A 15,067-nucleotide genomic window follows, 5' to 3' on the forward strand; every position below is an offset into this window, starting at 1 on the left:
CAAAAACTGTCACTGACTGAACTAACTCAGACGTACATAGCCAGTATGCCTATAAGGATAGAATACTTCTAGTTCTAGTTATTTGAACAGCTTCTTGGAGGTACAAAACTTCAATTTACAATTGAATAGTATATTCATACTGATATGAACCTGAATATTTTCGGCAGACACTCGTCAGAGGTAATCTTAAGCAACTATAGTCTAGAGAATTTGATATCCTAAATATTGACTATAAACATAAAAACACAATTTCCTGTATAGCTTTTATCTACACGTGTTAATTTATTTTCGTGGTCCTCGATTTCAATGTGAAAAGTATTTCATTTGTGAATTATATCAATATCACTTTAACGAGGCTGTCTCAATAAAGTTGATTCATTTTCAGCTACTAAACATCATAAATTTATCCATCAATTAGTACAGTATTTATCTAAAACTCAGCGCTATCATAGGTCCGTCTCAAGATGAGAACGTGTGAGGAAAAGAATCACTTTCTTAAGGCATGCCAGGAACACTGTGACAAAATTTGCTACCTGAACTACTTGGTCTATCATTTTTTGAAATGACATATTGAAATTGTAATAACTGGTTGAAATTGGGCAAAATTTGGTGTGCTGCATTTTTTTAGGAAACCGATCAATTTAATCACTATGCTATTGAAATTATGAAAAAATGTATCTTTTAAAGAGCTCTAATGGTCAGCTTGCTACTGATGAACTAGAGCACACACACTACGAGTTCCGCAGTAGAGAATGAAAAGGTACAGTATTCTCTGAACAGGTCTTGTTGACTTATTGACTACGCGAGAACCGAGAAAGAGTACAGTTTTACAGACTTTTGCAATCGGGCTTACCCCGATTTCCAATGGAGTTCGACTCGTAAAGGCCACTCATTTATATATATAGGCTTCGTTCCAGTAAAAGTAATCTCATTTATATCTCCTGAATCAGTGCAAACGCGATTCACTTGAAATCAGTTTCGCCCTTATGACTTTATGATCAAATAATGTGGTGACTGGTGAGCTTGCAACTGTTGCAAGCTATAAGATTGCTCCTAATTAGTGACATCGACAAGCAGAATCAGCTATTTAGTAATGTTTAACGCTGGCTGGTATTGGCTCAGTAGGCCATCATCACAACAACAATACACCACAAGATTGCCATATAATGAAAAGATAGGAGGGTGCCGAAACGACAATCAGACTTGGCCTAAAGCATGTAAATAAGAGGCATGCCATGGCAGGATTTGCCTGAATATTCCCCTCACGCTTGTACAAATACACCTTACCGGTTACCGCAAGATTAACATACAAAATCATATTGAGATTAACTGTAATTGACTAGATGCCGATCCGATCCACTCCATTCAGCCAGGCTCAGGAAGCGACCACATTTAAAGGCCCCACCGCACCGGTTTTTCTTATGCCGGTTTTTCTTATGATGATTCATGTTTCCACTTTTTCCCCGGCGATGTTGTATTCTCTCGCTCCTTACAGCAGTCGATACGCCTCGCCGAATATTACTATTTATTTGGAAGATTATTATTCAATGACCTACATGTGAAGTGCTAGAGTTAGCTGTGATGGGTATAGAAACTGTGCGCATAGTAACAGTTACTGATTCCCAGATAGCGTCAACTATATATTCTTTCTACTTTATACCAGTCTTTTCCTGAGTCATATTTCGCAAGGCGGTATCTTCCATTACTTGGTGGTTCACACGGGGAAACACCTGGTAGTGTTATAGTGTAGCCTTACGTATAATCGTGTGTGAGTTTGAGGCGGCATGAGGCTGCGCGGGGAGTTTCTAGATTGCATGATGGGCTAGTGACTGCAAGAGTTGGTAAAGACAGTGCAAACGTCTGATGTTCATTCAGTCGCTGAACTTCGAAATCTGGATCACTTTTAAATCAAATGCATTTTTCTGCTTAGCGCCGCGGTAGAAAGAGTTTTTATTGTTGGAATCCTATCAAGATGCAAATGCGTTTCTTCCTTACGTTCGTTCGTTCATTTATTCGTCTATTAATATTAAGATAGTTAAAAGGTTGGTAGGGGTTGAAACGATAACCAAACAGCCAACTTGGTCTGCAGATACACTCAGTCGGATCAGTTCTTGACTACGGACGTCGCCGTCCGCGCCAGCTGTACACTAGGCTTACCATATTTTGGAAATCTAAAAAGAGGACACTTTTTCAGAAATCTGAGACTTGCAAAACCGGAGAAGAATTCTCAAAAACCGGTGAATTTATCCCACTTTGTGATCGGTTGACTAAAAAAAAGGACATCTTTCCGCTCAGAGCTCAAAATACCGTTTATCTCTCCGCATTGCTAGGTGGATGACTATTCCGCTCAGAGCTCAAAATACCGTTTTTCTCTCCGCATTGCTAGGTGGATGAGGTCGAAAAAGGTCATTTTCCGCTCAAGGCTAAACACTCACCGTTTTTCACTCCGAAATACCCGCCACTTCTGTGCTAATTTACGGCTTATCACTCGCAATTTGCTCTAAATCTGACCTAAATTTTCAAAAAAGAAGACAAAATCTCAAAAAAGAGGACAAAAGGGCGTCCTCCGAGGACACTTTCAAAAAAGTCAAAAAAGAGGACAAATCCTCTTAAAAGAGGACGTATGGTAACCCTACTGTACACCGTCATTGATCACGCCTTCTTACAGCTTGGTCACTTTTGACAATTCTGTAGGCCAGAAGGTGCCGAGATACGTCTTACGAGATACGATTTCATGTCTTCATTTTAATAAGAACTGAAAAGAAACTAAAAACATGAGCATATTTTAGATAAATAGGCACAGTGGTGCCGGTGACCACCATGCATTGAGCAGGACAATGACTCCAGGCCAGTGCTTTTCAACCTTTTTGAGCTCCATTCGCACAAACTAACCGAACATTGTTACACAAAAAGAAGATGAAGATACTTAACAACATTTTGTTCCGATGTACAACAAATTGGCTTTCAAGTGTCTCATTAAAAAGGCAACCTTTTTCGCTTTTTTTTCTTCACTATAAAACCCTTCTCGGCAAAACAAGTTGTTGGGTTTTGAACAAGAACTTCTACTAGTCCGTGGATGGCCAGGCCTTAAAATATGTTCTGCACTCCTATCCAAAACACAGCGTATTTTTTGCTAGTGAAAAATGCTTGCTGGCAAATAATAGTTTTTGAGAACTGACGCAAAGTCCCCGGAGGCTCCAGCTTGTCGAAAGGGTGAAAAACCCACGTGGGTTTATGTTGAGGCTTTTGCCTTATGTTTTGGAAAATAAGGTCCAAAATTATCAAGGAGAGTGGGCGCCGTAGAGCTCGCTACCTTTTACGATACGTTGCTCCAACTTGTGTTCTGTTTTTTTTTATTTCGATTTCCAATTTTCTATCTCGCGAGTAAATGAGAAGAGCAAACAAACTCACAAGACTGTGTGTTCTTCTCTTTAGCCCAGCAATCTAACTTGAGAAATTATAACAGTAACAGGGCATGGTATGGTATGGTATGGTATGGAAGTATGGTATGGTATGGATCGATATTTTGGTATGGAAATGGAACAATGCAAGTATGGTATGGAATGGAAGATTTTAATCTATGGTATGGAACGACATTCCCATACTTCCATACTTTGGTGTTTTATACATTTTATCGTGCAAGCTTCAAGAAGCGTACGTTGTTCGCTGTTCACGGAATATGATCGCTTTTGTTATGTGTGAACGTGAACTATTGAACGCTGTGTAGGATCAAATACACGCTTGTGCAACGGTTTTACGAGCACTTCGAATGAGATGATTTTGTGATGTAATACTTACAACAACCAAATACTGTACTAATAATCAAATAGATCGCTGCAGTATTGATCGCCTGTAGCTGGGATATTTTATGGGTGCACCTATATTATAAATTGTTTTGGGAGTATTTACTCCAAACTTGCATGTGCCCAGAGGTGGTCAAAGTAGTCACCGTCGCTACTCAAGTAGAAGTAGAAGTAACGCCGAAATTTCTACTCAAGTAGAAGTAGGAGTGGTGGTTCACAAGTAAGTAAGTAGGTATTCTACGCTTATTTTTGCCTCTAAAACTGAAAACTGTCAAGTAGAAGTAGAAGTAGTCTACAATCAGAATTATTTAAAAGTAGTGTGAGTTGGCAAAATCTACTTCAAGTACTTCAAAAAGTAAAAGTACTTCGTTACTGATCACCTCTGCATGTGCCTCATGCCAATGCATCGGAAATGCGATGATATCTTATGGAGCAGTGGCGTGCAACTTCTCTAGTCGGCGGGCCCGATTTAGGAAAATTAAGTACTTGGCGGGTCGGATTGCTGAATGGATAAATTATTGGCCCATATATACAAGGAATAAATCGTATTTATTGATTGTATTTTATCGACAGAAATGTCACTTCAAAGTCATTTCTCGCCAATAATGAAAATACAATGTGGATTTGAGAACAGCATTGTCATACAGGCGCCGCCATGTCTGCTTCTCTCTGATCAACTAACTCACAGTGCAATCCTCAATTAAGATTTCAAAGCGTTTGATAAGCCCCTTTACCGAAAATGTACCAATATATCAATTCATTAGGGTTGAGTACATCGTAAATGCTTTGAAGGACTTACCCCTAAGCTCCACTCCCGCGCAGTGCGCAGACCTATATCATAACATGCAGTCACTAAAATTTGATGTTTAGGCAAGTAGTGGGGAATCTCGGCAGATTGGGGCCGCGGGCCACATGATCATGTAAGACGGGAAACTGTCCGCGGGGCGGACAAAATCTCGTTGCGGGCCGTATGTTGCCAGTCCCTTTTGTGGACATTCCTAGATAACAATCTGCTGACTATCTCATTTTGCTCGAGGAAGCTGTCGAGTAGAGGTACACGGCACCTCAGCACTGTGAACTAAACCTCACCAAAACAGTAAAACTGTAAAACTATTACCAGGAGTTAGATTCGCATCATGGCTAGTTTAAGCAATAACGACATCCGAAATATCAATAATATAGGTGCTAGAAAAGGTACTATACTTATGATATTGAAGTATTCGAAAGTATGGAATATGTATCAAGTATGGTATGGAACAATGTTGGTATGTTATGGAAAATTGCAAGTATGGTATGGAGAGAGTAAGGCAAGTATGGAGCATGGAAAATTCTCGTTCCATACCATACCATACCATGCCCTGAACACTGAACAGTAATAACGGTAAAGTTGCTTTTTAGACTCCAAAATCTGAGGTTTTGTGACATCTCGCGACCCGAGCCTCACCCATGAAAAGGAATTCATTTTTAATATTACAGTATTATGCTACGATTTCACGGACATGTATGACATATAGGCTACAGAACGCGCGCACCACAATTCTACCCAACACAGTTCTACAAAACTTGTCTGACGCACTCGATTTCAAATTAGGGTGAATTAAATTCCTCTGCGTGTCGCCATTGTACTACTGTAACTACTGTCTACTCAGATTGCAAGAACGGGACTATTCCGTGCCGACAACGGATCATATCCATATCGAAAGGTTCGCCCATCCAGCATCGGTCATTTTTGGCCAAGGTTTTGTCGCCGCTATAATGTTTTTGGCACCGCATTTTATCGGAGATTTGTTGGCCAAAACTTAACGTCTTCACGTGCACCGACGCAGAAGTGGATGGGTTGGCCTCGGAATGAATGAGTCGCATAGGCCTGAACTCGCTCGTTGCTCACCCCAACACTATAGTTCATCCTAAAGATCTTCGAACATGTTTTCCTGAAAAACCAGTCGGACAAATATTATCATGAATTCTCATAATAAAGCCATATTTTCTGTGTGTCTCGCTCAGGCTATTGGCTACAGTAGGAGAGACTGCGGGACAATTGTAACCCCGTTTTTGTATTTTCTAACATTGCGTGTTTTTCTCAAGGAAATTTCATTTCCAAAGTTTTATATTAAGAAGCCAACAACTCGATAGTTGATATAAAAACTAATATGGAACTCAATCAATCATGGAAATTTTTGGTCGCGTAAATCGCCGCTCAAATGTTGCACTCGCCCCGTACCCAGGGACAATTGTACCGCCCATGCGGGGCAATTATAACAGTGTTAATTATAACTATATGAACAAACGAAATGAACAACGAAAACGGGATCACAAATTGTATTATTGCATTAAACTAAAGAAAACGAAGTTTGAACGCTTCCAGGCTACACGCCCCATCGCATTTTGACATCCGAATACAGTATCACCATAGCAATTTACAACGTTATAAATTGCTATGGTATTACCCTTCGTGCTTTCTTCATGAGCTCAAAGTATACAAGAAACCACTGAGCTATACAAGAAATGAGCGGATTTCAGATTTCTATGTCCTAATCCAATCCAAATCCGCAGTGGCGGCTCGTCCTATAGGGCAACTGGGGCATTGCCCCACCTAATATTCTGTTCAATAACAATTCTTTACCATTTATAGACGCACACCAATCTATATATACCGAAATCACAGCGAAAATCGTATTATTCTTGTCCTTTCGCTTGTAAATGCCCATATATAGCGAAGTCTCTGCGAAAATCAAATTCTCTTCCGTGTTTTCGCTTTGCGAATGCCTAGCCGGGGCATGCCCCGGTAGCGCTCATAACAAGCTTTCACTGTCTATTCTCTCAAGGCCGCGCACAATAAAGAAACGGTGATTTACTCTCTCCTATTCGTTAAAAGCCGAGCAAGCGGGGCAAATATGCCTGGTCGCCCCTAAGGTGTGATGTAACAATCGTATCTATATCTGAACTCGATTACCGTAATATGCGTTTAGTCGACCTTTGCTGGTATAGGTCGATTTTGATGGTGTTTCACACCATGAAAACTCTTGAAACTTGGTATGTCATGTCGTGATGGTGGTATTTAACACTGCCCCAAGTTTCAGGGTTTCTACTTAAAGTTTAGGGTAGTAATTCCGTTTCCGAAATTGAGTGTGTGCTGATCCGTCATGTATCGCAAACAGATTTTACTCAAAAGCCGGTATTGGTATCCATTGATTTTGGCGATGTTCAATACTGAGATCGGTTATGAAATTTGGCACCGTAAGTCTTAATGTTAGTATCGAACGCTGTACCAAGTTTTAAGTTTGTCACTGAACTGTGTTAGTGGTAATTTCGTTTCCTAATTCGAGTGAGAGCTGACTCGTCATTTATCGCAAACAGATTATGCGCAAAGCCGGTATTGGTATCTATTGATTTTAACGATGCTCCTTACCTAGATCCGTCATAAGCTTTTGCACGGTATGTCTTGGTTTTAGTATCGAACGCTGCGCCAAGTCTCAAGGTTGACACTTAGTGATTATGGCAGTAATTTCGTTATCAAGGTCGAGTATGGTAGAGATGTGCTCCGATCTGACACTTTAGCATACAACGCATTGCGGATTTCACGCAAAAGCCGATGTATCTGCGGTAACGTTAACTGAGATGATGATATCATTCTCAGTTTGCATTCAAATATTTACATTGATATTATATATTCTCCAATGTCAATTTCACCGTGAAATTGTGGCCTTCAAGCCATTTGCTCACAACCCCCTGCTGTCAAGCGCGATAGCTATTTCGTTTTCGATGGCGGCTTGCAGCTGACCTATAGACAGTAATAAAGCCGTATGTGTCGTGTTACAGTCTCCAGTTTCAAGGCCAAAATCTCCTATGCTGTACCGAGACCGAATTTCCGAGACTACTATTCTTAGTTCTTCAGAATGATGTTTTGGAATCAATATGACAGGCCCAATCTATGAGATAACAATTGCGTATCTGTCCGAACTCGTTGACCTTTCCAGTTAGGCTTACGCTATCTCTCGAGTTATAGTCATTTCCAGGTCTAGTGCGAACATGAACCGTGTTGAATCTTTGTTCCGTACGCCGTTTACGCAGTTACCAGAGATGAGCGGATTTGAAATTTCTATATCCTAATCCAATCCAAATCCGAACCTTCAAATCCAAATCCATATCCTAATCCATAACTTTTTCATATTGAAGTCCATGTCCAATCCTAATCCGATTCCAACTGGAAATTCAGAAAAAATACTAATTTATGCAATGGAGGGACTCGAAAATTTTCTTTCACCACCAACGATTCACTTGATTCAAGATAACTTAGTAACCATAAGTACATTAATAACTGATCTGAATTAAGTTTGTCGCCATTCGCCACCTGACATTTCAATCTCCCAGAAAATAGGTAAATCCAATCCAAATTCTAATCCGTTCTGAAAAAAATGTCTAATCCAAATCCGACAAAATTTCACAAATCCTGTTTTTTCAAAACCTAATCCTAATCCATGCTCATCTCTGGCAGTTACCACACTTCAAGTCACAGCTCACCGGCGGACCTCTCGTGGCACATACGTTAAAATCACTGTTGCCGGGAAATTCATGTTACCGTACCATCATTGAGTTACTTGTCTACGTTGGAAAACGCCATCTTAATGAAAAGTCGCTTGCAGCCCTTGCCCCACCACCCGATATTGTCACGAGCCGCCACTGCAAATCCGAAGCTTCATATCCTAATCGTAATGCTAATCCAGAAAATTTTTATATTCTAATCCTGATCCTAATCCGATTCAAAATTAGAATTCCACATATAAAGCCTACATCCTATTCCTATAATTCTGAAAAAGAAATAAAACGCCTAATGAGTGCCAAAGTACATGAGGTAACTTTGGTAGGACGAAATGCTTTGTCGATATTCGCCACAGGACAAGCAATTACTACTAAATAAATACAGTCCATCCTCAAGATTACCGGACCACGACTGACCTATCGATCTCGCTTCCCATGACATGCCGCCCTATTTCTTGTCGCTTTCTTTTTCTATACTATATTCTTTACTTTCATTCAGTGTGCATGCCTCCTCTTTACATCGCCTAGGCCAAGGTGGGTGTCAGATTCCATAGACTACTCCTTGTCGCTTCGACATCTTCCTGTCTTTTCATTGTATCGCATTTTTTGTGGTGTATTGAACTGATAAAATTGCTAATAAACCAATGATGATGAAGACATAAATCTCCCCGAAAATCGGTCCCGAATACTTCAATGACTTCTTTACCCTGGAATCAAAAGCACACAAATACAACACGCGCGTCCACGTCGTCCAAATATCCATATTATCGACCGAAAAGATCATCGCTCTATCAAATATGCCGGACCTGACGTGTGGAACAGTATCCCGCCGGCCATCCGACAGTCGACTATAGCATGTCCAATTGTCCATATTCAAGTCGAAATACAAAGCAATTACTACTAAATAAACACTAGTCCATCCTCAAGATTACCGGACCACGACCTGACTTATCGATCTCGCCTTCCATGACATGCCACCCCCATTTTTGTCGCTTGCTTTTTTTCCATACTATCTTCTTTTACTTTTGATTCAGTGTGCAATGTGCAATATTGTGCATGCCTCGCCTCTTTACATCGCCTAGGGCCTAGGCCATGGGTTCCATGATTCCATAGACTACTCCAAGTCGCTTCGACAGCTTCCTATTTTTTCATAGTATCGCATTTTTGTGGTGTATTGAACTGATAAAATTTGCTAATAACCCAATGATGATGATGATCCAATCCTAACGTATTAAAAAACAATCTCAAATCCTAATCCAAACCTACTCCGGCAAACTTTCACAAATCCGGTTTTTCCAAATCTTAATCCTAATCCATGCTCATGCGGGGGAGATAGTGTTGTGATTACGATAAGCGCCCACCAAGCGGACGGACTGGGTTCGATTCCCGTCGGAGGTTTATCTGGGCTCCTCTTCCCCCGCCGTTGCCGTTCTTACGGCGACAAAAAAGCCCAGTAAAAGACCCGACGAAAGAAAGCACTCACAAGGAATGGAAAGAACTAGTAGAAAGGGCCCTAGTGGCTTCAAAGAAGATCAACATCGAAAAGAACTGTGACATATCGGGCACTTTAGGCCGAGGTGGATGTTAGAGTAAAGGATCGCTACTGATGCGTGTCGTTCGACATCCTCCTATCTGTTCATGACATCGCATTGTGTCTTTATCGCATTGTACATTGTGTGTGACTTGTTCTGATAAAAATAATAACCCAACAATGTTATGTTATGCTCATCTCTGATGTATACGTAGGTTAGTGATATATATCGTAATGCTAATCTGGTACACATCATCCGAGTTCCACACCCTGTAAAAATTATAGTACACAACTGCCGCCGCGGGCCGGATTCAAAATAGATAGCATGCGGGCCGCACCAGTCAAACGATTCCAAAATATAACCTGAAAATCCACGCCCTTGTTCTTTTGAATACTTTATCATCAAGCCTCTTTAGGCGCTGTATATTACATTATCTTACGGATCATAGCGGTTCAATTCTAGCTGCATCTTCATTGGCAGTAATATTCCAAACAATGGAATTGGCAATAATATGTTGATTGGACGGCAGAATACAGTTAAAACCGATTAAACAGAGCTCTCTATGATGCAGTCGTAAATACTGGTGTTAACCCAGGGAACGTTGGAATTTGCTTCATGGATATTTTATATCGCAATTCTGGTTTCTCTTGAGTGTGGAGACCAGAGGTGGTCAAAGTAGTCAAGAAGGCTACTCAAGTAGAAGTAGAAGTAGCAACGAAAAAATCTACTCAAGTACGAGTAGAAGTACTTCTTTACTAGGCAACCTAAAACTACTTGAAGTAGAAGTAGGATTGACTGACTTTAAATCTATTCAAGTAAGTAAGTAGTTGTGAAAACGATCGTAATTCGCCCGCATGGACTGTCAAAAGCTACAAATGGAGCTATGCGGAAGGTGTAGAGAGGTTGATTCATATTGATGCATCCCAGGAGGTGTCAATTTTTGACAGAATAAGCAGTCGTCTACATCGTGGGATGTAAATGATAGTATTGATGTGGAAATGCGATACTAATCCTTTGTTTACTCGAACACCCCGTTTTAGAAAATGTCATGGCATGGTGCCCTCCCCCATATTATAAGGCCACTACAGTTCAGTCAGTCAAAGAGCAATGCGGAGAAGATGTCTCGGGTACGGCTTCAACACTTTGCGCGATTAGTATATACTTTAATTAAAAATATGGCAGATCGTAAAAATGCCATATAGTGTATAGCTTTATTTTCGGAAAATATAAAGCATACTACACTTGCTTTTATACTTTAACATGTATGTTCTTCAGAGAAAAGAACTGAAACTATAATTAGAAATCAACGTATAATACTCGTAATGGAAAGAAAAATACAAATACTACTTCTAAAAGCAGAAAATATATTTCATGTCTTTTGTCCAGAAAGTTTCAACGGTGGTATGCTAGAACAGGTCTAACGTCAAATAAACTCAAAATCCACTTTTCCAGATTATTACACGTCATGGGCTGCTATAGGTATAATAGGTAATTGCTAGATTACGAAACGGTAGTTTCAAACGTTATGGGGGGCCATGCTTACTGTGATGAAATATTTGATATAGGCGACAATGCGGTGTGAACGAAACCCAGCCACGGTATCTAAACTATATTCAGCGATACTTTCGTTAAAACATATTTGTCACTTCATATCTACTGTGCGCGAAGCGCAACGAAAATTCGGAGTATTACATGACTTTTATGAAAATTAAATGTTGGTACTACGGGAAAACAGCCCCGAAATTCCTTAGGCTATCTCTCTTATTGGGGGATTAGACTACTTCTACTTGACAAACTGAAAATAGCGAAAAGTGAGTAAGTAGTTCACAAAATATTACGAAGTAGAAGTAGCGAAAAAAAGATCTACTTGAGTAAGTACCAGAAGTAGAGGAAAACTACTTGAGTACTTCGAAAAAGTAGAAGTACTTCGTTACTGACCACATCTGGTGGAGACCATTCGAGTCCGAATTGATGCAGTGGTGCGACCACATCTATTTGCATTAAATGCCTCGGGCCTATATATCTACGCAAGCATTATATTCTCAATGAAACCTGCATATAACAGTTTAGCATTGGCGTTTTCGCTTCTGTCAATAACTAGTTTTGGGCCAATTTTCCCATAGAACTCTGAAGTCAATATGCACTTTGTTGTCTTCTGGGAAATCGGTGTCAATGTCAGCGACTTTCTTGTAATAATAACAAGAAACCACAACACCGCTGTCGAGTGGTTCTTATGTGGCCTATGATCAAATACTCGAAATTTGATGTATTGGGGGATTATTTAATGAAAGTATTTCTTACCAAAGATCTCAATATTTGTTAGAAATGTGCGGGATAATACAAGCACTTTTTAATCTACTCAAAATTTCTTCGCGGGCCGGATGAAATCACCTGACGGGCCGTATATTTGACACCACAGCTCTAGGATGTGCGATACATCCTGTTGAAGAGCCCTGCGATAAGTAGAAGCTAGACTGCGAAACGGCAGTTTCAAACGTTTTGACGCCCCATATTAATTGTGATGAACCATGTCACATGGGTGACAATGCGGTGTGAACGGAATCCAGCAACCCACCATCTAAATAGGGGAGATGTGGTACCGATGGATCAAAAATCGGAAAATGATCGCTGGCCCTGAAATGTTCAGCCGAAAACAGCAGATCTTTTGCTGGCTCAGCACTTTGATACAAGCCCTACCGATCGCGCACATATACATGAATATCCGTCTTTTCAAAAAATATTTATGGGCGTTCAAAATTTGTTACTCGAATGTGTCATCGGTCCCCACCCGGTGGGTCCAATGACACACGACCCGGGGACCTATGATGACACATATACCCTAAAAAACTCAAATGTGACTACTTTTCTTGCTCAGTATTATAATCTAAGCTACAGCAAGCCAAAAAAGAATGTTTGGTCGCAACTGTCAAAAAATAGAATAAATATTAACTCAAATGTTGTCATAAAATCACGTTTCGATTTAGGCTCGGACTTATAAATTTGAGGGTACATACATATTGTCCGAAAATCGACAGTGTAACTTCCAAATACCTCGTTATAGCGATAAAACATCATATGCAATTATTACATAAAGATTTTCTGTACGTAGACATGTTTCATTTGTTTCATGGTTAGTATGCTTGATTATTTTGCTTGATTTGGCTATTGTATCATCGGTCCCCACCCTACGAATTTTATAAATGAATCGAAAAAAAGTCCACTCAAGGAAAGTACTGAAAAAAATAATAGGTGCCATTATATAGCCTGATACAAGTCCTACACTTCACACAAAAAATGATTGCTGGTTTGTTCGTGTTGAAGGTTACAAAGAAAAATGTATATGTCGATCTAAATTTAGTTTACACCCCCTAAAACAAAAATCATCTGTGCGAGACCCCATTGCTCGCGCGCGTCGAATTTTTTTGTATGTGAGGAAAGGTTTTGCCAGCATGCAATTGTAGACAAGTTCACGGAGTGTTATCATGGAATTATCATAGAGAATTTGCAAAGTATTTTCGGTCCCAGTGATCCATCGGTACCACATCTCCCCTATATTCACCGATACTTTCGTGAAGACATATCAGTCACTCCATATCCAACTAGCGCGATGATAAGGCCACTTTTATGAAAATTAAATTTTTGTAGGTACTCCGTGAAAACAGCCCCGATATTCCTCAGTTTCTATCTCTCTCTACTTGAAGGAATATAATGCTTGACGAACTGAAATAGCGGAAAGTACTTCAGTACTTTGAATAAGTAGAATTACTTCGTCCCTGACCACCTCTGCCTATACATCTTGCCAGCGTGTCTCTACGCCTGTCAATTCAATTCCTTCGGTCACTACTGCAAACTAAGTCTACCAAAACTAAAAGCTATGGACAAGACGCAGCAAAAAGAGGCTCGGATTTTTTGAACAGACATGTCTATTCCGGTAAACGAAGAGTGAAGACGGATTGAGGAAACGCAATGAGACAGTGCAATAGTGAAATGAAAAACGGGCCGGTACGAACTCGGATTTCAGATATCAACCAACCACATAGCATGAATGCATTCGAAGAATCGACATGGTGATATAACTACCAACGTGGAAAGACATTCATAGAGTTTACCAGGAAGAATAATACGCCAAGTTATGACGCATTCATTATACATAATAACTCGCTGATGGCAGTCGATAATTGGCAGCTAAAGAAATTTCATCTGCGGTGAAGCTACCATATTACTGCACTTATTTCATGACTAAAAAGGTTACTGGTGAAATGGAATGGGAACATTTTATTCACAACATTACCTAGGCTGGGGCTGCTTAGCCTAAGGTCCATGCAATGCCAATGTTAAACCTAAATCTTTGCCTACAGGTCACAAGCGAAAGTGATGACCATTTTTCAGTCGTCAAGTCATTCGGTATCAACTAGACCGAATGGTAATGTGAGGCTGTGATAAGCAGTGGACGAAGGGGGAAACATTTGCATAGTCAATCTGTATAGTTCAGTTTATAAAATACTCATTACGTGGTTCACGCAATGACACCCAAAGGAATCAAGTGACTGCGCTGAAAAAAAAGGTTATTAACCACTGACCTAGGCTGACAACACCGCCACAAGGATTTTTCTATATCCCGAAATAACAGAAAAGTATTTCAGAACTTATAAATACAGTCGATTCCGCTCAACTCAGACACTTTGGTTCTGCTCGCTTTTATCGTAATACAGCAAAAAATCATTTGTTCGTTAAATCTTACATGGCCACGCCTAATGCCAGACAGCACATTGAAAATACTGTTAAGTTGCATATTAAATGAATAGCAGCTGCGCTATTCTGTATTAATTGGGACTGATCGCATAAAACGCCTATGAGTTGTACCTTCAGGTTATTGTGTTGCATTGCACCTTACTGTGGTTCGATACCAAATGATTCATGAATTACCATATATTATTTACTATATTACTGTGTGAAACACTCGTGGGGTTAGAATAATGAAGTAATTTTTCAAGGGCGGAAAGACACCACAATCACTCATCAAGTATTATTTATTGTATCATACACTCATAGCCGAATGATATGAATTGTGAAGTTGAGTCCGAAATAGGTGGAGACTTGTTCAAATTAACCTGATCTTCAAACTTGTAATTTAAAATTTTGTTCTGTCCCCGAACATTTGGCTGAACGCGTTCTATTTGGTCCAAATTAAGC

General features: G+C 40.0%; 1 long non-coding RNA gene across 1 annotated transcript in view; it reads left to right on the forward strand.

The window, feature by feature from the left end:
- LOC145435998 (uncharacterized) overlaps window positions 1–15,029 on the forward strand; it is a 58,436-nt gene extending 43,407 nt beyond the window's left edge. The window contains exon 2 of the long non-coding RNA XR_013914123.1: window positions 14,122–15,029. This is a non-coding gene — a long non-coding RNA (uncharacterized LOC145435998). The remainder of the gene's footprint in view (window positions 1–14,121) is intronic.
- The last annotated feature ends 38 nt before the right edge of the window (window positions 15,030–15,067 follow it).

This window comes from Botryllus schlosseri, chromosome 3, assembly GCF_051294905.1.
Source record: "Botryllus schlosseri isolate E-star chromosome 3, Bs_hap1, whole genome shotgun sequence".
Taxonomy (NCBI): Eukaryota; Metazoa; Chordata; class Ascidiacea; order Stolidobranchia; family Styelidae; genus Botryllus; species Botryllus schlosseri.